The sequence below is a fragment of the Ochotona princeps genome, chromosome 9 (genome assembly GCF_030435755.1).
Source record: "Ochotona princeps isolate mOchPri1 chromosome 9, mOchPri1.hap1, whole genome shotgun sequence".
NCBI lineage: Eukaryota > Metazoa > Chordata > Mammalia > Lagomorpha > Ochotonidae > Ochotona > Ochotona princeps.
The window spans coordinates 52,269,859-52,295,258 of record NC_080840.1 but is presented as its reverse complement, the minus strand read 5'-3'; the positions used below and the strand labels follow the sequence as shown (position 1 = coordinate 52,295,258).

The 25,400-nt window shown below is 42.6% G+C and overlaps 1 protein-coding gene across 9 annotated transcripts in view; it reads right to left on the bottom strand.

The window, feature by feature from the left end:
• DNAJC5B (DnaJ heat shock protein family (Hsp40) member C5 beta) overlaps positions 1-25,400 on the bottom strand; it is a 65,215-nt gene that overhangs the window by 38,042 nt on the left and 1,773 nt on the right. For 2 of the 9 annotated variants that reach the window (XR_009246082.1, XM_058668683.1), the window contains exon 2: positions 8,279-8,574. The gene's annotated coding sequence lies outside the window, so the exon portion shown is untranslated. Of the gene's footprint in view, positions 1-3,186; positions 3,298-5,712; positions 5,897-8,268; positions 8,575-25,400 lie in introns of those variants that run through there. The other 7 variants (XR_009246085.1, XR_009246084.1, XR_009246087.1 and 4 more) reach the window with 6 other exon arrangements.

Genomic DNA, 25,400 nt, shown 5'->3' with positions numbered 1-25,400 from the left:
AAGATAACAAGTCCTTGGAAACATGCCGAGGAGAAGGGGGACCCTTTCATACTATCAGTGGGAATTAAAATTAGTATGGAAGTTCCTCAAAAACTTAAAAATGGAACTCCTTCAAATCCTAGAAGAAATCAGTCTGCTGAAGAGACATGCATAGCCAGGTTTACTGTAGCACTGTGAACAGTAGGCAAGAGTTGAAACAACCTAAGTGACCAGTCACGATGAAGGTATAGAGATGTGGAACACCTACGCAGTGGAATACTTTTCAAGTTAGTTCTGATGGAGGCCATCATCAGTTTGCATGTGTTAGTTAAAAATCTTTTTTAAATATTAAAAAACCAACTACTTCACCAACTCCTCTAACTAGAAGTTACAAATACCGTTGTCCATGTCTTAGTTTTGGGTCTCCTGAAATAGCAGCTACTGTATGAGTGAACACATGGCTGAATACTTGCGTGTCAGGGTCTTGGAGACACTCATTTATAGCACAAGGAATCCTTGGTGACAACAAGTGGCAGAAGAAGAGCTGGGATATACATTCTGGGGGCAAAAAGATGCAGTTGAAGTAGGTACTGGCTCTGGTTGCTAACGATCATATCAACACCTCAAGGGTGGAGGCCACAGGATGTTGTCTGATGGATTAGAGACCCTGGAGGTCCCAAAGTGAGGGCTGCTAGTCGTAAGGGGTTTCAGTCAAGCAGAGAAGAGGCAGTTGTTTGTCGTCGCAATTAAGAAACCTATATGCTATTTTGAAGTGCCCAGGTTCAATCCTTGTTCCTGATTACGGCTTCTTGCCAATTGAATCTTGGTGGGTAGAGATGATGGTCCGTGTAGTTGGGTCCCTACCACCTGTGTGAGAGCCCTGACTTGTGCTCTCAGTTCCTGACTTTGCCTGGCCCACTACCACCTTAGGTGGGCTTTCTATTTCTGTCTCTTTTTCTTTTTGTCTCTTTCTCTAAATAGAGAAAGAATAGAAAAATTAAAAGAATAATGTCAAACATCTCAAAATTTTCAATCCCTTCCCCCTTTTTAAAAATAATTTATTCCTTTCTTTGAAAGGTGGAGTGACAGATGACAGAGATGAGAACAGACACAAAGAAAGAAATATATCTATTAGTACTGCCCAACTGGCCTCAATGGACAGGGCTGCTCTTGGACCAAGGCAGAAATCCAGAGACCCATACCGGTCTTCTTACAAGAGAGGCAAGGACCCCAGCCAATTGAATAATTTTCCTTTGCTTTCCTGGGCATGTTAACAGGGAGCTGAATCAGAAACAGAGTAATCAGGACTTGAGCTTATGATAGGGTGCTGGTGCTACAAAAGGCAGTTTAACCTGCTGTATCACAAGGCAGCCTTGCCATAGCTTTTTTTAAAAAAATATTTATTTATTTATTTGACAGAGTTATAGAGAGAGAGAAGGAGAGACAGAAAGAGATCTTCCAACCGCTGATTCACTCTCCAGATTACCGCAATGGCCAAGGCTGGTCCAGGCTGAAATCAGGAGCCAGGAGTTTTATCCAGGTCTCACACAAGGATGCAGGGGCCTAAACGATTGGACCATCATTCACTACTTTTTCCTGGCCATTAACAGGGAGTTGGTTCAGAAATGGAGCAGCCAGGACATGAACTGACACCCAAATAGGATACCAATATTTCAGGCAGTGGTTTTACCACCAACACTGCAAAACCAGCCCCACCTTCTTCTTAAGTGAAGAAAAGGAAAGCAGCTTTCAAGCAAGTTAGACACCATGTAAAAATCCTGCAATTGCCTAGGCTCTGAGGACAGAGCTGACCTAGCTGAGGGTATAACTGCTCAAGGACTCGGACTTGCACTCGTGGTGTGGCTACACTACACATTCCAGAGTATTTTCGCATAAAAGTGTGACCCCTGGAGGTCATGGAGTTCCAATCTAAAATCTGGTTCACACAAAAACAAGTAGAGAACAAAGCCTGACGTTACCCACCACAACACAAACCCAGACAGACATCCATACTGACGATTGGCTGCTCAGTATACTATTGCACTTTTTTCTTGTTGCACAGATTTCTCTGTAGAGTGAGCTAAATTTCAGGCTTGAGTCTGTGGTATTCATCCCTGTATCCCAATCCTGCAGCCAAGCCCTGTCTCCTAAGCGTAGCCTTGCTGACAATTCATAATTGAAGGTGGAATGTCCAGGAGAACTGACATTCTGCTTCCTTCCTTCCTGTCCCCTCTGTTCTGCTACTGCCCCCACCTGCCCAATCTTTAGAGTGCTGCTGTTCCTCCTGCACAGCCACCTGCTGGCTCCCAGCAAGGGGGACTAGCACAGGCTTCTGTACCAGTCACACCACAACAACGTGCTGTGCACAAATCGGATTTGCTAGTTCCTGTGATTGGGATTTCAAGATTTGGTTGGATAGGAAGATCTCTGCAGTCACTGATTGCTAAGAGAGCATCAGCAAATCCCATTACAAGTGTATATCTCCCAAAGGAAATGAGACTAACTTGTCCAAGAGGTATCTGTAACCCTGTGTTCATTGCAGTTCTGTTCATAATAGATATGGATTCCACCCTGGAGTCCATCAGTGCATCAATTCATTCATTCAGTAGATATTCATTCATGTAACAGATAAATGAAGGGGCTTCAGAAAATTCATGGAAAATGTTGGGGTGGATTTGCACCAAAATAATCTTATAATTCAATTTTCCACAAACTTAAAAATGTTAATTTTAAAACCTCCTTCAAAGGCAGAGAGAGCACAGCCAGGTCTCCCATATGGGTGATAGGGGTTCAAGGTGCAAGCACTTGAGCCATCATTGGCTGCTTACCAGAATACATAAGCAGGAAGTGACCTGAGAAGGGAAGTAACTAGGGCTCGAACTCATGCACTGATATGGAATGTGGCATTCCAAGCAGTGACTTAACCCACCGCCCTATAAGGCCCTCCTGTCCACAAACATTTGAAGTACTTTCACATAATTATCAAGACAGCAGGCTGCATGCCACAAATATATATATGTTTTGCTCATTTAGATAATAAATGAATAAATGTATCAAGCTAATGTTTCAAATCCTAGGACTACAGAATATAGAGTTAGAGGCCAGTGAGGCCAACTAAACAAATGTCTTTTTTAATATTCTGGCCAGAGATCAACATAGTAGATAGTTTCCTATTAGCTGATTAGCTGCCATTTTTCTAGAAATTACATGTATTTCTCAGCAACTTATGTTTTTCCTAAGATTTGCATCAGGCTCACATTGTCTGTTGAGTAGGACAGGAATGGATATATGACCTACACCAGATCAGTTCAAATCCTTTCCTAGGGCTTTTTTAATATGGAGCCTATAAAATATAAAATTGTGGCAATGTTGGGAAAGAATACCTTGGGAAAATATCAGTGGTATAACAAGAGTCTTCAAACCAAAAAGCTCAGATGTATTATTTGAACGTTGATAGTACAGATGAGAAGAGCAGTTATAAATCCATGGGAAAAATGTGGGAAAAATTATTCAAGCAAATTAAGAAGAAATAGAAGTTTAGCAAATAGTCGATTTTGTTTTATCAATTTTTCTATCTAATCAGCATTGAAATAGGCAATTGTAACTGGAGGGGGTAATATAGTTAGTCTCCACCATCCATCTCATGAATAAGAGATGTCACGGCTTCTGTGAGTCAACAACCAACCAACCAATGTGAACAAAGCACAGGCATGCATCATTTCCACAGCTGTGAGCATCCTGCTGCCGGACGATGTTTGATTTCTTTCCACTTGGATCTTGCTCTTACTAATACAGGATACTGAAGATGATCTGCTACACAGAGAATAACAACATAGGGAAGTCAGCGATTTATTCAAACCCAGGCTGAAGACTGTTGGAGGACTAAAATGAGATACAGAAGTGGAAGCTGATAATCGAGCTGGTGCTTAAGCACAGAGAAGAGGAAAGGATAGAGGTCAAGCAGGACCTTGATAGCCACTGTAGGGAGGGGTGGCACCCAGGTTGAACTAGGCCTCCGTTTTTCTGCTGAGAAAAGGGAGGAAGATGATGCAGAAGAGCCGTCAGTGAACGCTGCAGCCTGCCTACCCCCAGCCTCTTAGGAGAACGTCCACTGTGGAAGCCCCGAGTCATTCCTGAAAGCGTTTGTGATGTTCTCTGGGAATGTTCCAAAGTACTTGGGGTCACTAGGAGCTCTTGAATGTCAATATAGGAAAGAGGTACGACCAGCAAGAGGCAGGAAGGGCAAGATCAGGCTGCAGAGAGAGACTTCGAGTTGTTTTGCATAAACCTTAGGTCAGAATGAGAAAATACCAATAATTCAAATAAAACACAGGTGGTGGAGAAAATGCTAATTGAGACAATGAGGACAAAGTGTGACCTCCAAGGTCCTCTGCATGTCTCTCTTGGTGCCTGCCCCTCTGCGGGAGGCCTTGGCTCAGGCTGCAGCCCTGTGCGTGTGCATATGGGATCCACCAGCACCGCAGCGGGAATAGCAATGAGGCCACATTTATCCCCACAGCTCAGGAGGCTAGAAATTATTATTATAATGGTCACCCAAACATTGCTCACTTATATGTCTCTCTCCACGAACATGCTCTGAACTTCTTAAGGGCTGCAACCCTACTTTGTGTTAATATCTATAATCTCAGGAGCATAGGCAAGGGTTATGGTTCATATTAGTCTTAATATCTGTTACATTGCACAGAAAGGAAGGGGAACAGGAAATTAACATTTACTGAGCACCCTCCATGTGCCAGAAAGATAACTTGCAAAGTGCCATATGACTTAATCCTGTGAGCCAGTACTTGGTGGGAGGATCAGAGAGGGACCTCTAAGAGTTCAGGAGTTAAGAAAGCCAACACCATTTTTGGAGAAATAAACCTGGAGGTTGGTGGCTATGGATAAATGAAGAGCTATTTTATCTTAAAGTCATCTGAAAGTATAATGGCTTCTAGGCCTGAAAAATCTGATAGAACCATTGATTTTCTTTTTCTTTTTTTTTTTTTAAGATGTATTTGACAGGCAGAACAACACAGAGACGGAGAGAGGTTGAGAGAGAGATCCTCCACTCACTGATTCACTCCCTAAATGGCGGCAATGGCCAGGGCTAGTCAAGGTGGAAACTGGAGAGCCTGAAACTCCTTCTGGATCTCCCATGTGGGTGACAAGAGCCCCACAAAAACACTTGGCCAGGGTCCGGCACAGTAGCTTAGTGGCTAAGGTCCTCACTTTGCACACATCAGGATCCCATACAGGTACTGGTTCTAATGCTGGCAGCCCTGCTTCTCATCCAGCTCCCTGCCTGTGGCCTGGGAAAGCAGTTGAGGATGGCCCAAGGCCTTGGGACCATGCACCTGCATGGGAGGCCTGGAAGAAGATTCTGGTTCCTGGCTTCAGATTGGTTCAGCTCTGGCCATTGCGACCGCTTGGAGAATGAATCAACAGACAGAAAATCTTCCTCTTTGTCTCTTCTCTATATATATCTGCCTTTCCAATAAAAATAAATAAAATCTTAAAAAAAGTACTATGGTCATCTTCTGCTGCTTTCCCCAGCACATTAATAAGGAACTTGATCAGAAGTGGAGTATATGAGATGCTACTGTGCAGGTAGTAGCTTAACCTATTGTGCCATAAACATGGTCCCACCAAGTTCTTTTTACACCAGTTGATGGGAAGAATAATCAGACATGGATGTGAAGATAAAAAAAAACACAGAGGTAAATGCTGATTTACCCAGCCAGGTACTACTGAGGGGAAAGAGTCAAATGATTCAAGTCTATTTTGGCCAGGTGATTGGTTCCTGTTGAGAGAAATCCACCTAACAATTTCAGCCAATGATGTTAAACGTTTATTTGACTCATCTAACTCCATGCTCATCATGCCACCTTCTGATTGTTATTTGACAATTTACATAGGTCTGCCATGAGAAAGAAAACATACTTGTCACATGGTGGATTGAGCTCTTTGCACTGGCCCATAATTATGACAATTACATCTGATAGCAGATGAGCACTTTGACATTCTGATGACTTGTCTTTCCTCGAAATGTGCCCCTGAGGTTGACACAGACTGGTCATGTTGACACAAGTAACTTCATTCCAGGAGAGCCACTTATTTCATTTTATAAAATAACTAAAAGCCCTCCAGGGTCTTCACAGCTCAAGGGAGCCTGGCGTTTAGCAATGGCCATATTCTCTTGGATCTGCCCAAATCAAGCACTTGAGCACACAGGGCTGTCAGATAGCCCTTTACTGTACTGACTGAAATGTTCATGATGTGATGTTCAGTGCCACCTTCTGAAGCTTTTAGAACTGGCTGGTAGCCATCAAGTGGGAAGAAGCATACCCATTGGATAGATGAGAAAATTGAGTCTAATGTTTATAACATAAATGAATCCTGAATTCAGATATATTAGATTTTAAAGTCCACATTCCTGCTAGTGTGCCACATCAAACAATACTTAATATTCATAGGTTATTTACAGTTTAAACATAATTTTCACAACCACTGCCTCATTTAATTCTCACAGGAACTTGGAGTAGTGGTAACACTAAACCAATGTGACATTACACTGTGTCTGGTCCCTGGCTGTGAGGGATCCTCATGAAATGGGCTCAGTCAGGTGTGACCCCCGAGCCAGAGAGTAATGCTGGAGACAGCTTGCCAAGGGTCTTTATCTGGAGCACCAGTGTGAACACAGGCTGCAGCATCAGACAGACTCTCCTTGCCCCAGACCATTATTCCTCTTCACAGCCTTCTTTCCAATGGAAACCAAGGAGGGCAGATTCCATTTCTCAGGCAGTTCTATCCATAGGAATGCACATCAGTGGAGGCACAGTAACTAACTTTTCCTTCGGTTCATGTACGCTTTAAAGTCATTGCTTCATTTACAAATTTAGTCACATTCTGATCTACCCCTGCTGAATAAAATCTAGCAGCTGACTTGTTTTATGGTGTGGAGAGACTAATTAGAATGGATGGTATTTATAGAGAGTTTATTGTCTGCTTCATCTTTTTTTGCTTTCATATAGAAGACTTCTTGTTACGCAGATAACATCTGTCAGCTAAGGGGTTTATTAAAAAACAGTTGTATTATATTGGAACACAAGAAAAATAGTGGATCAATAGTTGATTAATGCGTTTAGTAATTGGCCGACTTATCAAAACACAAAGAATCAAAAAGACAAGGTTGCTTTGCGCATAGAGCAGCAAAACAACATGAGGGGTCTTCAACAAGTTCATGAGAAAATGCATATTATTATAAAACTGGAATTTTTTGCACTGTATAGTTTCATTTTCCAAAAAGCTTTTGAAATATTTTCATAATTTTGTCTTTTATAGGCTAGAATTCAGACTCTTCATTGATTTAGACAAAAGTTAATTTCAGATAAATACACAGAAATCCTTAATGTGTGACAGCAAGAATATGATCATCCCTGAAGATATTACAAACTATACAATAGTAGCCAAAATGTCCTCTAAAAGCTCTTCTTAAATAGCTTTAACTAACTGGATAAAGCATATACAATTTTTATGAATTATTTTTCCATAGCCTTTTGAATTCTCATGTTCTTAAAATTTGAATCTTTTTTATTATTTATCCATAATTTCTTATCTATGCACCATTCAACTGGGTGTGAAGCAGAATCAAGTCATGCAAAATAATTAATTTTATGTTTATTATCTATCCATGATACTTAGTTTGTGAAACTTAAAATGACTTTCTAGTTGTATTATAATGCCAAGACTAGTCTAATTGTATTGACTAATGTAAAAGCCCTGCCAGCCACATCCTGTTCACCTGTTTCATTTAACTGAAAGAAGATACAGTTCTCCAATGAAAATGGGACATTGACTTAAAATTAAGAAAACAAAAAAAGTTTCAATTCCATGGGTCTCAGAAGGACTCTTCTACATTTTCATGCTGAAATGAAATTTTCCTTTCTGTGTCTATTATGTAAGCTTTGAAAGGTGAAAAAAATTAAACTATACCTTTCTGGACCAGATCTTTCACAAGTAAGAAAATGAATGTGTAAGTAAGGGCGGTTTGATAATTAAACACAGCAAAATGCTTTCAGTGGCTTCCCTGGGGAAACCAACACAGTCTACCATTTTGCTACTTCTATGATTCTTCCAGAGAAATCTATTTATTGGTGCAAACCCACATAATCCAAATAATGTATAGCTTAATGCTGAATACATCCCAAATGCCAATCCTGTGTTCAGAGTCATGGTTCCCCCCAGCATAATTATGTGTTTGTAATTTGAAAACAAATGTCTCTTACGCACCAGTACTTACATAGTCAGCAATCTGAAGATGGAGCCACTCAGAAATATGACCAGTCACTTAGAGCACCTGCTCCGATAACTCCAATTCTGTGTTTTCAAACAGGAGCAACCTGCTGTTTTCAACTGGTCTGGAAATAGACGTGCAAAGAAATAAAAGAAGGCAACAATGAAAAGAGCTATTCCATACTTATTCCCCTGTTTCAAAGCCAACTGCTGCTACTTCCCATGTTCCTACGCAGAGCTGAGTGGGTCAATGGAGTCAGGTTACTCTTCGTTTGTTACTCTATCAGCCAATTGGTTACGCCCCTGGAAAACGCAACGAGAGAATAAAACATGCATGACCATAAAGTGTGCAATTACAAGGTATCGAGTGATAACAAAATATAGATCGCATTCATCCCTGGGCCCTCGTCAGCTGCTGTGTGGCTCAGCCAAACAGTACTACAGACTGGGCTCCACTGTTTCCACCAGCACTTAAGACTGAGGAAATATGACTAGGGAGTGGGTGTTTGGCCTAGCAGTTATGATGCTCATAGCTCTCACCAGAATGCCTGGGTTGGGGTCGGAAATCCAACTCCTGAGCCCAGTTTCCCATTAATGCAAACCAAGGTAGCCAGGGATGATGGCTCAGTGATGGGATTCTCACTGCTGAAGCCAGCTTTGGTCTCTGCCCAAGGGCCAACAAGAGCATTTGGGGCGTGAATTGCTGGATGGGAACTCTGTGTGTCACTATGTCTGTTTTTCTCTGCCTTTCAAATAAATAAAAATAAAAAGAGAACTGATACTCAAAAGGTTCATCAAAAGATGTTTATTTTGAAGTAAAAAAAATTGAAACTCACATTTAATTTAAAAAATATGCATCTTCCATGAATTTTTGAAGTGCCTTCTTATGCTAATCTCCTGACATGCAAAGTGAATTCTTTCAGATTTTGTTTCCTTTTTGATCGCAGACAAGTGCTTATCAATCAATTTTAAATTACTGGGAAGATTATGCAACATTAGTAAGGGTGAATGGTTAATTGCTCATTGTGTCAACTCAACTGTTTTTATAATTGCACATTTTACCCTAATCTTAGTTAAGAAGCAGTGAATCACAGTTGTGGGCATAAGAATAATTAAGGGCTCCCTTATGAAAATGATGTTCAAACTCACACATACAATAAAAGAATCACAAATGCCAACAACTCCTGTGATTTTAAGTAAGAGTCTGTGAGCTGGGGATTGCATGTGGCATAGTTTAAGATGCTTTCACCTCACATCAGAGTGGGTTTGTTGGAATCTGGACTCCTAATTCCTGCTTTCTGCTCATGTGTCCACTGGGAGGCAACCAATGATGTCCCAGAAATCTGTGTTTCTACCAGCCACATCAGAGACCCGGATTGACTTCTTATCTTTCAACTTCGATGGCAGTCCCTTGCAGGCATTTGGGTAGTGAGCCTGTGGGTGGAAGTCTTCTCTCTGTCTCAAATAAATAAATCAATAGCCCTGGAAAATGGTGAAAGTTGTAAATCAGCCAGATGCAATGGGGTTTGGCACGATGGGGGTCTGTCTGTCCAGGCTGAAGGTGAAGTTTGTGTGCTGCTTACTCAGTGTGAGGGTAAAATCCTGGGAATTGTGTGAATATTTTAAAGCACTTCGCCTCTAGAGGGCGTTGCTTTTTTACATACACAGAAATAAAAACCTGTTTCTCAGATTTTGATGTCCAGAGTTTAGAAAATGGCCTATCAAAATGCAAAGAAATTCTGAAAGGGCGAGGGGGAACCCACTAGGACTTAGAACAAAATATCCAAGATCCAGCATCATGTCAGCTTAAGGACAGTTTTCTTTCAGGGAATGAAATAACTGCTGTGTTAATATGGTGAGCTTACTTTTTAAAAATTAATTTGTTTCAACTAAGTTTAATAAATATTTTAAGTCCATTATTTTGTACAAACATTCTCTCCTTAATCTGCTATTTTGAGGGGGCGGATTACAGAAACCATTCACTGAAATCAAAACTGGGAGTGAAATTGTGCATTTCAGAGAGAAAAGCACAGCTTCTTAGTCGTCTGTGCCTTCACCACTTGATCATAGATTGGATCCAGGCACTGGATTAAGTGTCACTAATAAACTGATAAATAAAGGTCAATACAGGCCCGGGGTTTGTGGGTTGCAAAGCTACAGTCGTCCAAGAAAGACACCCAAGAGTCAGCCCTCGGCCACTCAGGTTAAGCGCAGTGAGAGTTACGAGTGAAGCTTGAAGATCATGGAATCGGTGAGCAGAGGAAGATAACAGAAAGCTCCCCTGACCACTCAGCAGAGGTCTACAAAGGGCTAAATGAGAGGGGTGCTTGCAGGAGCTAACAGAGCGCTTCAGTTTATGGAAAAATGAAATCATCGAGTTCATTTTGGTGCCAAAAATATCATTCATAATACATGGAAAAGTGTATTAGGAAAAACTATGCATGGCTTTCAAAATTGTTTTTGCACCAGAATAAACAGACTTTAAATTCATCACATTTGTACATCTAGTTGAAAAGGCAGTTTGGCTCTGCTGCTGGCCTGGACCCTTGCACCACGTCATGCTCTGCACAGCCTTTGAGCTCGACACCTTCCTCTCTCCAGCTGCAGACCCTTGACCTTGAGTCCCCAGGCTACAAAACCTTTATAATGCATGGATTTGCCCATGTACGGTAGCCAGTTACTGCGTTCAAAACCATACAAAGACAGATGTCATTTTGTACCTATACGTATATGACTTCTGGTAGAACATTAAAAGTTACACTCAGAGACCAATGGCACTCTGTACCACTTAGCCAGGTGAAGGTTTCTCTGAGGGGTGAATTTCAAATGATGTTTGTAAAAGTAAATAATCCTTGATGAGCATATAAGCAATCTTTTGTTGCAAAGATCACTAAGTATATCGTAAAAATGTTACCAAGTGAATCATTCATTTTTCAAGAGAACTTAGATCTTCCAAGACTGCACCAAAAAGCCCTTTCCAGGAAGTAGAAATAGGAAAGAGAACTGTGTTGGTGGAAGGTGTATGATACATGCTGATTTTCCTTGTATGTGCAATTTATAAAGTCCTGTAGGGACCAATTAAACCTCTCTCAACTATTAGGGTCTTGTTTATTTTAAGAAATGGCTAATATGTTAGCGTAGAATCTGCAGCAGACACCAGATAAACTATTTGAAATTCAACAACCAAAACAATTAGACATGCAAGCATTAGAGTATGCACGTGCATGCATGGATTTCCAAAATGTTTGCACCAAAATAAGCATATTTTATTTTCCATAAACGTTTACAGGCTGCCTCAGAGTCTTCCATGTGAACTTCACATCTCAGAGCAAGTTCAAACAAACACTGCTCATTTTGAACGTGCAATATGTAAGGACATCTGATACCAGTCATGAATCTTAATCCAAAGGCCACTCAAAATGATAAAAACATTATAACTGCCATCATTGCTATTGCTTTTTATTACCTCTGTATACTATGTCATTATTATTATATATGGAATTCATGTCATCACTTTGTAAGTTTCAAAGAGATACATCATTAAATCAAGATGCACTGTTTTGAATGTTCACTAGCATTTGACTGGCTGGTTAGGTTCACAGCCAGGGCCCCTGTGTCTCACACAGACGTGTCTAGCTTCACCTTTGCCTCCTGCTCCTGACTCTGGAGACTTGCTGTTGCAGGTCTTGGGAAGCAGCAGTGATGGCTCAAAGGGAGGAGTTCCTGTCACTCATGGGGGACTGAGTTCCTGTTCAGATAGAGTGAATTCCAGGCTCCCAGCTTTGGCATTGGCCCAAATTTGGCCATCTTGGGCATTTCAACCAGTGGGTGAGGCTCTTTTTACCCCCACAAAAAGCATTTTAAAAGTTTCTTAAAAATATTATGTTCCGGGCCCGGCAGCGTGGTCTAGCGGCTAAAGTCCTCGCCTTGAACGCGCCCGGGATCCCATGTGGGCGCCGGTTCTAATCCCGGCAGTTCCACTTCCCATCCAGCTCCCTGCTTGTGGCCTGGGAGGGCAGTCGAAGACGGCCCAATGCATTGGAACCCTGCACCCGCGTGGGAGACCCGGAAGAGGTTCCTGGTTCCCGGCATCGGATCAGCACGCACCGGCCCGTTGCGGCTCACTTGGGGAGTGAAACATAGGATGGGAGATCTTCCTCTCTGTCTCTCCTCCTCTCGGTATATTTGGCTTTCCAATAATAATAAATCTTAGAAAAAATATTATGTTCCATGAATGTAGAATGGAAAAATTCAGATGATTATTCTGTTTATGTAAAATGAAAATATCATGTGTTAACACCCCAGTGGTATCTTGGAAATTCTTGGCTGAAACGTGTTTATGTGTTTCAGAAGATCAATTCCAATTATGTGTCATAATTTTCCAAAGTTAAAAATGTCCTTTCGAAAAAGAAAGTACAAAAAAGGACGAAATCTTAATGTGCTGACATCTACAAATATATATGGAAAGCATAGGGATAGAGAAGCCTAAGTTAAACTGAAACCCTCTGGAAACACTTAGAAAGATTTTTAAAATTTTCTGATGCCAGGGGCCCACCCAGATTACCGCACAGCAGAATCTTGCAGCATGGGGCTGACTTGGGCATTTGTTATGGCTCTCTGAGTGGTTCTGAAGAGGCCAAGAGAGCTGACAGCAGAGAGCTCTTCAGTTTCAGTAATGTGGAAAACACCTGCTGATCAGGCAGCTCTCTGGAGGAATTTTCCATTGCTTGCATTTCCTAAGAAAATATCTCCTGAAGATAATGGCATCCATGTGATTAAACACAAAATAAAAATTGGTTTTGCATAGTTTAACTCAAGGAGTATCCAAAAACAACATTCCTGATTCTCAGACTTTCAACACGTCATTTATCAAGCCAGTATCCCCTCTATAAAACCATAATGAATACAAGCACTTGTTATCTCCCATATATTCACAAGATATCTAGTCCAATGTATCAAGAATTGTTTAGGAACTAGTACACATATAATATTTTCTAGGATTGTGGTTTGGGCAGTTGTTCAGAAGCCACTCTGTTTGTCCCCTGACACTGGGACAGAGTTTACTGGAAGTACTGATCTTGTAGGAATTTGGAATGCGTATCTGGTGGATTTCACTGAGAATCTGTAATAAGTTACACTACAAATAGAACTGCTCCTATAATGTCACACAGTGTAAAGCACTGCACTAGGTATCATCAGAGGTTAAGAGATGCTGATATTAGTCGTGGTAGTGGAGTTGTTGGGGATGTCAGTGGTAGTGGTGATGGAAGTGATGGCTGTGGTGGTGGTGGTGAGGTGCTGATGACAGGAGATAATTCTAGTGGTGGTGATGATGGAGGATAGTGATGGCAATGATGGTGATGCAGATAATGATGGTAATAGACACTTTAGCTAGACTAAGTCCTAAAAAGTACAAAGTGGGTGCTTTTAAAAAGTTTTTAAAAGAGGGTGTTTTTTCCATAATGTTGTAAGTTGTTGTTGAGGTTATGTTGTGGCTTTTTATTGGAGGGGATGATATCCTTCCAGCTCTGCTTTCAGACCACAGATGGTCTCCCCAAGAAACTGTTGAATTTATCTGGACAACAAGATGCTGGACTCTATCTATGCATGGTACATGCTTGCAATGAAGGAATCATGACTGGATTCGAACTGTAATACTGCAACAAGGCGGAGGAATCCTCCATGGGGGGGGGGAGGACATGGGGAGGGGTTGGGGGAATCCCAGAGCCTATGAAACTGTGTCACAAAATGAAATTTTAAAAAAGGGGGGGTGGTATTTTTAGCTCCTTCTTTTGTAAGGGAGGAATATAAGATTGAAGATGAGAAATAAAATGCCCACCGTCACCAGCCACTTGGGGTAGACTCAAGCTTTGGAAGCAGGCTGGCTGGTTCCATACTGAAACTCTAAAGCATCCCAGAGCTTTGCTTTGGCTCACGATTCTATGGGCTGTTACCCACTGTGTTTCTTCATGAGACAATCTGTGACTGCGTCAGATGACATAGCTGTTAAAAAGCAGGAAAATAATTGCAGTAATGACTTTTAAACAGGTAACTAGCAGTAAGCATGTTCACTAATGAGGTCCAACTTGCAATTCTAGTGTCAAGGACAGTATTTATTTGGTTAAGTAAAGCTGTAAATCTGAGAACTATGTTACTGAAAAAATATTGACAGAGACTTATTCTCTGCTAGGAAACACAATCTATATTTCACATGTGTGAAATCCAAACATCACATTCACTCATTTTCACTAAGCAGCTGCTGTAATAAACCAAAGAGGCTTCAGGCTCAACAGATGTGTTTATTTGTCAAAATGTCTGTAAATGAACCCTTGATCTGTGCTTTGACCACTAGCTGTTCCCAGTTCACAGTAGCCCAAGGTGTCTCTTATGTTAGTCACGTACAAAAACCAGAAGACAAAAACAAGACAAGTTCTTGCTGCTGAGGGCAAAGTCCTTTTCAATAGAGTTCCCAAAACAAACAAGGAGGTTTCTGCAAATTTCCATATGAGTGTAGTGACACAGCCAAGTTAAGATACCTACAAAGTCAGGCAGGATAGAATAGAATGATGGGCTTATGATTGTTTATGAAGAACTATGCTATTGTAATGACATAGGTTAAATCATTAGGGGGAGGGGAGGGGAAAAGGAAAATCTCAGAGCCTATGGGACTGTATCATAAAATAATAAATTAAAAAACAGACATAAGAAGAAACTAAAATTATGTTCAGTCTTACTTGTTTAATGGTGGTAATAGGATTGGCTTGAAGATAAATGAAGATAATTTAAAAAGTTCTTCAAAAGTGGAACTGAAAAGATTACTTTGATGCAATTTTTTAAAAAATTCATAATTTTTTATAATGTAATACACTTTCCACAAGCTTTTTGAAGACTTACCAATCCAGCTAACAGGCACGCATTTAGAAACGAGGGAAATCCTAAAGATCCCCTCTTGATATTAGTCAATGCATTCATTTTACACCTGGCTATTTCCTGAGTGCTCCATCAGTCATGTCTACTATTTGAGGCCATGTAATTGTAGCATAGTGGCTAACATCACACCTATGGTGCTGGGTGTCCTATGTGGGCTCTGGGTGGTGTCCCAGATGTGTCACTTCTGATCCAGCTTCCTACTAACGTGTCTGGGAATAGCAGAGGAGGGTGACCCAAGTCTTTTGGCTCTTGCACCCACATGAAGTGTTCCAGAAGAAGCTGCTGGCCCAGCTACAGCATTATAGCCCTTTGTGGAATGAACCAGCAGGTGGCGAGCTCTCTCTTTCTCTCTCACACGAATGGGCAGTGTAATGTAGCACAGCTTAGTCTGCAGTTGCGCACCTCCATCCTAGGATCTAGACATGCAGCATCAGATGGGCCCCGATGTTGGTGCTGTCTACACCCACCCCCACCTCGCAGCCCTGACACCCCTTCCCTCAGCCTCACCATGCTGCCAGACCACCCATGCCTCTTCAAAGGCTCTGCTCCTATGCCTTCCAGAATCTTCTGGACACCTTGTGAAGCTTTCTGTCTGGCTCCAAAAGCCATGAATGCCCACCCAATCAATGAGAAACTACCAGAAGGCTCCAGCAGCAGCTGTTCTAAGACCAGACCCACGGAGGGTCCACATGGCCCTGTGCCTGCAATCCTACCACTGTCATGGCAATAGCAGCAGGATCTCCACAGTCTCTCAAGCCTCCCAGTCAACTACTCCTTGGAGACATCACTTGTTGGAGACGCCTGACTTGTGTTAGGACCAGGCCTGTCCTCCAGACCCTAAGTGGAACAACTTCAAAGAATTTGCTTCCAAAGACTAGCCCTAGAAAGAACAAGCTGGCTCCCTGAGCAAGCCAGTTCCTCCGTGGAACAGTCTAGAGCTCTCAGAACTGACCAGCACGGGACCACCTCAGCAGTGAATGACCGGGTGCTTTCCCAAGGCTCTCAACATTTGTGTTTTAAGTCACTGCTTCCCAGGATTTCAGTCCTAAAGCCACGTATCCCGCTATTCAATGTGAGTGTGTCGCCCTCTGGTGTTCAAAATGAGAGAAACCCTAAGCAGGACTTGTTTAAAACTTGAAAATACTATTCACCTCAAATCACCCTGATTCTTACCCGCGACCCGCCCTGCTTCTCTCCCTCAGCCACCTGAGAGTAGCAGAACTGCCTACAAAAACTCACCAGAAACAGTAGGGTGGGGCTGACTGACTGCAGACCATGGCACCGCCCTATGGCTGTGTTCTTCTGAAACTGGGCTTTTGCCATGGGGTCAAAGAGCTACTCAGTTGGGGGATTTAAACTATCATATTTCAAAATAGATTTTGATCATTGCACAATACACTGGACATGCATTGAAAATCATGCTGTACCCTATAAATGGCATGCAATGACAATGAGTTAACTAAAGACGAAGTCTTTTTTAAATTCTTCAAAAAGAGTAAAAGAAATTTCCTAATTCTGTTCTGAAGCGTTTTCTTCAATGAGAAACTGTGGAGCAACTGTTGAAACTCTGGGATCTCAGATCCATCCCCTGGTCAGCTGGGTCAAGGCAGAAGACTCCTGAGAAATTCGGGTAGCAAAGAACAACAAAAAAAAATCAGGAAACAAATGCCTGCCAACAGGAAACAGTGCTGCCAGGGAATGCCGAGACAGAACCATTCCCTTCCTCTTGGGACACATGGAAAGTTCCCCCAAATGATGGGTCTCAGCCAGATCTTCCTGGGCCTCCCGTTGGATGATTTATTTAAATGCAGACACACATGCTAGTCTGAAATGACTCCCTGTTCATGCCCAGCCTAGTTGCTCAGATCCATGGTAACATCTGAGATTATAACCCCAGACAACTGCCTGGAGGAGGAGACCACAGATGTGCATGTAGAAGGCCCAGAGGTTGGTACAGAAAATACTGAATAAATGGGAACGAAGAGGCCATGGGAGACAAAGCAGGATCAGCAGGAGAAAATTAAAGCCAACCTCTCTGGTGGCACCTGTTGAAAACTCCCACTTGCTTCTTGCTCCAACATGAGAGAGGATCTGACAGGGGCATGGGATTCCTGCAAGAACGCAACACAAACCAGATGGCTTCAAAACACAGAAATGCTTGCTCTCCCAGGTCTGGAGGACAGGGGTCTGCCTTTTCAGTAAAGGCCATGACTTGCAAAGCAACAACATGCAGTTGTTCTGTGTGCTTGGAAAAAGCAAAAAAGAGAATGATCTTGAAAACCAGCATTGGTTTGTTTCCTTTTCTTTTGAAGGTTGTCACCAGCAATAATTGTGTTTCCTTGTGTCTTTGCCTGGCAGAGTATTTTGAATCCTTGGCTGCAGTGAGGCAGTTCACACTCCACGGCTGTAATCTGGTTCACAGCTGTGAAAATGGTAGCAGATACTGGATGAAGAGGTGCAGGATGAGGGCCTGATCCAGGACCGTCACCTTGTAGAACCCAAGTGCCTGGCAGCCTGCAAGGTGTCACAGACAGGAAGCCCTGGCGTGGACCTCGTCCGGCAAACTTACAGATGAGCTGACTTTCTAGGACCATGTGATGCAAACCAAGCCACTTCCACTGGGCACAGGCCCCAGAAAGACAGGAATCTCAACTCTTCCCTGGGCCATTCCAAGAAACATACAGACCAGAAGGAATCTGTTCTCTCTGAAGGAAGCACTTCGCTATTCCAGTTTTTCTTCTGGCATCCACCTTTGTGTGTGCTGCACTTGCTTCCTTGTATGTGGAACTGAATGTGCTGAACGGGTGTTAATCTTACACATTGTCTGGGCCAGCTCTCATGCTCTCTGACAAATTCTTTCTCTCTGGCATGTCCTGCCCTGTAATCCATCTGTACAACAAGTACCCCTATTCCAAGTGAATGAATGCCTGGGGGTACATCAGAGCCCTGGACTGGAGGCAGACGACTTGGCTTCTGTGTGGCTTCGGGTAAGGTGCATGCCCTTCTGATTCTCAGATTGCTTCTCTGTAAAGGGAGAAGCCAGCTGTGGTTGAGACTAAAACTTGGCAGCACTGCAAGGACCATGTGGTCCTAATTGATGGGAATAAGAGACTGCTGAAGGAGCAGGGAACAGAGGAGTCCCCTTTACAAAAGTTATTTAGAGGTTCCCTAGGAAAGTTGGCCACTGGGTACGCCTTGTGTCAGGTGCTTGTGGAAATGGAAATTGAGGGGGAGCTACATGTCAGGCAGGCATCAAGAAGTCAAATAAGGGGGCAGGTCAGACCTGTCCATGGGTGAATTGGCAGACAGCACACGCCTGTGAAAGTATTGCCACCTGCACATTTCCAGCTGGTTTTAAAGCATGTTGAGGAAGGGAGAAACCAAATTGGACTGACTTACAGGGACATTTAAGGCCACCTAGGACACCTTGGTGGTGCTAAGGACAGTCTCGAAACAGGGCCAGCCCATGGAGACCCTGTTATCATCCCCCTTCCCCGGGGGAGAGTGCAATGGTAAGCAGCACACACAGTTGCTACCAACATTAAACCACAGCATCATGCAAAGCACAGGGATGTAGATTTCCCTCAGTGGGCGCAGCCACTGCTGATGTGTACAATGCCTCAAGAGCCAGAGGAAGCAGGGCTTTTCCAGGGCCTTCAGGGAGCACTCACGTCCACCTGTTCGGACATGGGAAGACAAGAATCAGCCTTCCCTGCCCCCTGAGTGTTTAAAAAACATGAAGGCCTTCAACTTGCTCCCATCCTAGGGGAAGTGAAATCGAGGGAGTAGACAGAATTTGTGGGGAACCCAGCATAGAAGGCTGTGACCATACTAGTTACAGGAACACAGCTGAGGCATTCATACCTAAGTTGAAATCTTGGCTGGTACACTTACTAGCTGTACTCCTTAGATAAAGTCCTTCAACTCGCTGAACTTCAGTTTCTCACATCTACAATATACAAACAGTTGTTGAAGAAACAGCAGTTGAGCACCTGGAACTGACTACTTTCCCTAGAGGGGTCTGTGTGGTGATTAAATGAGATCATTCCTAATCCTGTTGATGCCATAGGCGTAATGGTTCATGTTGATGTAAACTAGCCTGGCTGCAGAGTGCCCAGATCATTGGTCCAGTCACTTGGGTTTATCTATGAGGCTGTTTCTTTTGTGTTTAACATCTGAATCAGCAATCTGAGTAGGCTGCCCTTCTGAGTGGCTCTCATCCAGTCTGTTCAAGGCCTGCAGAGAACACAAAGACAGAATCTTCCCAGGAGGGAATTTCTTCCTGGCTTGTAGCCTTGGGTTGTTTTCAACTAGAACTAAAAGCCATTCCTGGGTCTCAGACTTGGTGACCGTAGACCCTGGGACTTGTCAATCTCCATCATCATTTCCTTGTTATAGAAACATATCCTTATTGGTTCGATTCTCTGAAGAGCTACACATAAAGCTGATTGAAATGATGTTATTCCTGTGGTGTCATTCAGATATATTTGATCTTCTAAAACCAACATTTATAGCAAGGCATGTGAACGTCTGTATCAGTTGTGGTGATATTATCACCTTCAACTCTAGGAAAAGTATTCTTATGTTGGTGATTATCTTCTATTTGTTTAGTTCTCTGAAAGTGAAGAGTTACATTATTTGTGCTATGATTTTGCCATTCCTTAGCTATGATGAAATCATTGGACTGCAAAGCTCTTTGCTGAAGAGAGTGAAGAAATTACTCAACAGTTGCCTTTTTTCAGCTTGTGGGGGTGGCAAAGGGTTCTGACAAGCGTAGACCCATGGGGAGGCCATGAAGAGGAAGTTTCAGGCACAAAGGAACAGGACTACGAGCAACCCCAAGAAGTTGGTCAACAAAAATGTTGCCACAACAGGGCAAGTTGAAAAGCAAGTAGGAGACCTCCCGCACTGGAAACAGGGCATCCACTTAGTAGAGACTGGAGGGGCAGTAATAGCAGTTTTACTGGACAGAGCAATACCGTCTTGTTGGATCAATCTACAGATGAGCTACTTCCTGCAACTTGAGGATGTCTTAAAACAATTCACAAGAAGACACATTCCAAAGAAATCAAGAGTTTTGTTCCTTTACATTTCTAGGAAGGAGTGAAACACATCGTGCTCCAGGTAGCACTTGTTAATTCTTGATTTTGAAAGAGAAAGCAATGTGTAGGAAATGGATTGGCCTGGGATGGTGCTTTCTGGTGATGACTTTGGATAACAAAGAGCCACCCAGCAAGGATCATCACAAAGCCTCTGAGAATGACTCATCTCATAACAAGGATTTTCAACAGAAACCCAAGTTGGGGAGGAAGAGAGTCCATTACAATATACACTAAAGGAGTGCCCAGTACTGTTAAAGTACTTGCCTTGCATGTGCTGGGATACCATGTGGGCATCAGTTCTAATCCAGGTAGCCCCACTTTCCATCCATTTCCTTGCTTGTGGCCTGGAAAAGCAGTGGAGGATGGCCCAAAGCCTTGGGACTTTGCACCTGCGTGAAAGACCCAGAAGAATCTACTTGTTCCTGGCTTCAGATGGACACAGCTCAGGCCATTGCAGCCACCTGGGGAGTGAACCAATGGATGGAAGATCTTCCCCTCTGTCTCTCCTCCTCTGTTTTATCTGACTTTACAATAAAAATAAATAAATCCTTGAAAAGAAAAACAATATACACTAAAGGCAGAGGAGGCAGGCTATTAAGACCAAAACTGACAGGCACAGTTACTTATCCACCGAGGGTTATTGAATACCTAGGTGTCCTGGAGATTGTGACTAATGAGTATGATCCAGGCCCCATGTCAATAGGAAATATCTTCTAAAATGCAAAGTAGCTGAGGACCAATGGACTCTGATCAGCCTCATTGGATGTTCCATCTCAGAGTGGGAAGAAAATGCCCTGCCATTTACGAAGTTTACTTCTGACTTGAAATAATTAGCATCACCATAACTGGCAATGGGGTTATGATCTTTTTAAAATTTGTAACATGTTTTAGTGTGGCTCCAGAAATGTAGGAGTTTGGAAAGTGCATCTCACAAATCCAGAGGAAAAAATTGATTGTCCTCTTGCTCAAGGATCACAGATCTAGCAAGTAAAACTGATGCTGTGATCATGGCTGATTCCAGGGGGAGAAGAGGATGGACTCACTAAATCTTGGTTTCACAGGGAGAGCTCCCCCTTTGAAAATATCTCAAAGCCATGACCCTCCTGTCTTCCCACAGTGTACATCCCAGCCCAAGTTCATCATCTCTTTGGTTTGCCCTACCAATCTCCTGAGAGTCCTGTCTTCAGTCTTTCTCGATTTCCATCTGTTGTCCATGCACTGTATTCTTTTAAAATGCAAATATTATCCTATGACTTCTCTATAGTTAAAATTATCAAACCTTCCCACTGATCTTAAGCTACTTATCCAATATTTTAAGAAGCCACCTAGGTATGGCATCTGCCTGCTTCTCCAGTGCCATTTCTTACCAATTCCTTCTGTCTACCCAGACTCAATGTTTAACCCTTTATCCTTTCTTCTAACCCCACCTAACTTACTCCTTCAACATAGTGTGTTTTAACTTATAAGTTGTGATGAAGACATCATAAATAATGGAGATGGAAGGCAAATGGAACAAATTAGTAACCCCTGGAGGAGGGCAAATGAGACATTTCACCATCCGAAAAGCTAAGAACTTGCATAGGTGCATAGGTAAGACCATAGAAGCAAGAACATACTGAGCAAGCTGGTTGATGGAAAGCAGATGGATCCATTCAGGGCAGAAGGAATGGGGATGGCAGATGAATGGGTTGCCCACGAAAGAGGCATAGCTGTATGAAACCAGAGTAGATAAAGAGTCCCAAAAGCAAAATAAGGGAATCCAATCCTCATTTTGAAAACGTGAAAAGCAAAAGTGGCTTTTAAACTTGGCAACAGAAGTCTGTAATCACTGCAGAGCAGTGAGGTTGGGGAGATGAATGATCTTAGGGAATAATGAGTAAGAGGTGGATTAGCAGGAGATGTAGAGGCATAGTCCCTCAGCCTGGTGACTGACTGCAGTGGAAAGAGATAGACTGGGAATGTGGAGAGGTCACTGGCTGAGATGGGAATCGCCAGGGGACAGCAGATTTAGGGGAAGCAAATGAATTAGATGTGGCATATGCTGACCTCAGGGTGTGAGTGCAGGAAGCCGGAGTGCAGAGTTAAATCCAGACACAGCCCTGGTGACAGCCGCCACCTGCCAGAGTCCAGCTCATCTTTCCTGGTTCCTGTGTGTTTCCATGACTCCTGTTCCCCATGTTCCACTGAAGTGTCATGAATTGTTTGCTTTGTATACAAAGAATGAGTTGTGAAAGCACAGAATGGACATAAAGTTGGTGAGTGGGAGAAGACGTGTTGCATCAGGGCCAATTTTTTTTCTAAAAGATTGTTATTCTCCCCAGCTTGTGTAAGTCAGTCAGTCATACTCAGTTTCCCTTCCTTCAAAATTCCCCCCACATTCAAAGCCACTGCTGTGAGCAACCCAAACACTCCAAGCAACTTGGCATCCTTCTAGCTCCATCCCCTGGGGCTCTGTGGGGTCCACAAGGTGCGCATTTTTCTCACAGTTACAGAATTCCCTCTTTGCTTTGAACTCTTTGCAGGTGTACAAGTTATTTTCCTAGCTAAATCCTTAACTTCTAATGAGCTCAATTTATGTCAAACATTTCATTTTGATGTTGTCCAATCACAGATGAGTGATTTTCCCACCTGATTAAGGAGATCATTTTTCTGGGATGACCTCTATAGCTCACAATAATATTGGTGTGAAATAAAACACTACTGTGGTCTTCCATTGTTCATTACACTCAGTAATAAGTATAAAGCATTCTATTGCTAGATTGGAGATACATATTTCACCTGTATTTAATCTTCTTAACTTTAATTGGCAAATAGCAATTGTACATATTCATGGTGCCATGTGAGGCTTTCATACACGGATCTATTGTGTAATTATTGAATTAGGCAGAGTTCCTTTTGCCCAGCCATGCTGATATTTGGAGGACATAAAAGAAGGACTCAACTCCTGACCTTATCTCTCAGGCAGAAGAAGTGGAACCACAGCAAGGGCATAGTGGCCGGATAGGGCACTTGTCCTGATGGAGAGGGTGTCTGCAAAGGGGATCACAAATACGGTTCTGTGTTGTGAGTTGATGGATATCACATGATCTGACTTCAGCATTCATGGTTGTTCTGCAGCCACCAGCTACCGCTGTGCCATCAACACTTTTTAAGTACCCCTCCCCCCCCACCACCACCACCAAGCCAGGTCCAGAGGATGGGCAGTGGAATCTTGTCCTAGAGGTCACAGTTGGGTCTAGGAGAGGCTGAAACACAGGTGAGGTCCTACTAGGGGCAACATGAAGCTGGCTCCTAGGGGTGACAGACAAGGGCAGGCAGCGCTGCTCTTGCTACACAGTTCTGCCACCAATCTTTCATCTGTGTTAGAGCAGACCTTTCCCCTCCCAGGTTCCCACAGGAGAGGCACACAGAGGAGAACAGCAGTTCTCCTCTCCTTGGCGGCCCTGGGTCACATTCCTCTGCAGACTTCACAGGTTCGAATTACAAAGGCCCTGTTGCACAATTCTTAGGAGAGTGGGCATGTGGGTGGGGCTAGGGGAAGGGGTGTGTCCTGCATATCAGAGGTCCTGAGGTGGCCAGAGGCCAAGGCAAGTCAGGTGGTGGCAGCAAGAGATATTATTCTGGCATTTCAGGATTTCTGGAGAGAGAGAACTTTCTTGTACTTTCTTTTATTTATTTTTTTTCTTCCAAGCCTCCTAAATAAGACTTGTCATGCCTCAACCCCTCTGATAATTTGAGGGCAAACATTTCAGAAGTTTGCTTGACATACCTGTGTGTTTCAATTTACCAGATAAAGACTTCAAAATCACAATGAAGAATCTAGAACTAAAGCTCTTTTTATTTCTTCCCTTTGCATAGTTGGCCTTCTCCTGCTGTTTTGTGCTGTAGTATGTGCAAAATCACTCAATTACATAACTTTAAAAATTAGTATGGAAGCTGAAAGATGTGACCACAGCCCTGTTTAAATATTATGCCATGATAGAATGTTCCATTTCGTCGGAAGTTATTTTTATAATTCTGTTTTATTAAAAAAGATAACCTGCCTGGAAAACCAGAAAACATACAGATTTTTTCAGGAAATACTCTCAAGTTGACTAATAATAGTCTAATGACCTAGAAAATTTTCATCAGACCTTTCCATGGCTAATGGTAGAGCTATAACTGAAAAATTGGAACTACATGTATTTCAATTTTTCTCTTCATTTAATTTTCTCTTAAAATTTGGACCTTTGGGCCAATCTTAATACATTTACAATTGATTAGATTAGGAAAAGTGCATACTTGTGTCCAGGGAATTCATAGGCTCAAAACTGCAAGTTCATTAGTGATGCAAAACATATCTAGCTCTATGTAAAACAAGTCCTAGGGGCCAGTGAAGTGACATTTCAAACTAATCCTCCATCTGAAGTACTGACATCTCAAATATGTGCTGTTTTGTGTCCCAGTTGCTCCATTTCTGATCCAAACTCCCTGCTAATGGCCTAGAAAGCAGGATGATGATCTACTACACCCACATGGGAAATTTGGAAGAAACCCCTGGCTCCCTACTTCAGTTAAGCCCCCTTCAACATTTGAGGAGTGAACCAGCAGATGGAAGATCCCTCAGTCTCTCTCTCTCTCTATCTCTCTGTAACTCTGACTTTTAAGTAAAATGACAAATCTAAAAAAAAAAAAAAAAAAAAAACCTGGATGCGTATAAACAGGCTCTTAAATATTCAAGATAGTTCCAAATAAAGTATCAGTTTCTGGGATAAGTTAGAAAAGGCTCTTGTAAACTGTACAGTGATTTTAGTGGATTTTTAATGAAGCTTCAAGATACAGCAGCATGTGAATTTCCACAGACTTGCTCTCATACCACTTCACTGTGTTATATGAAGCTTGGACACCCCAGTTCCATGTGGACCAAAGCTTGTTTTGTTTAGAACCACAGAAGAGGGGCGCTGTGGCAAACAGTGTGGTCCACAGAGAGCTGCCTGAATCAACCAATAATCACAGCAAGGTAATGAGACTTCTTTTAGAATATTCTAACCTGGCAATTAACAGAGCTAGTTCAAATATTAGCAAATGCATTCATTTAACATGAGTCAGGGGCGGAGT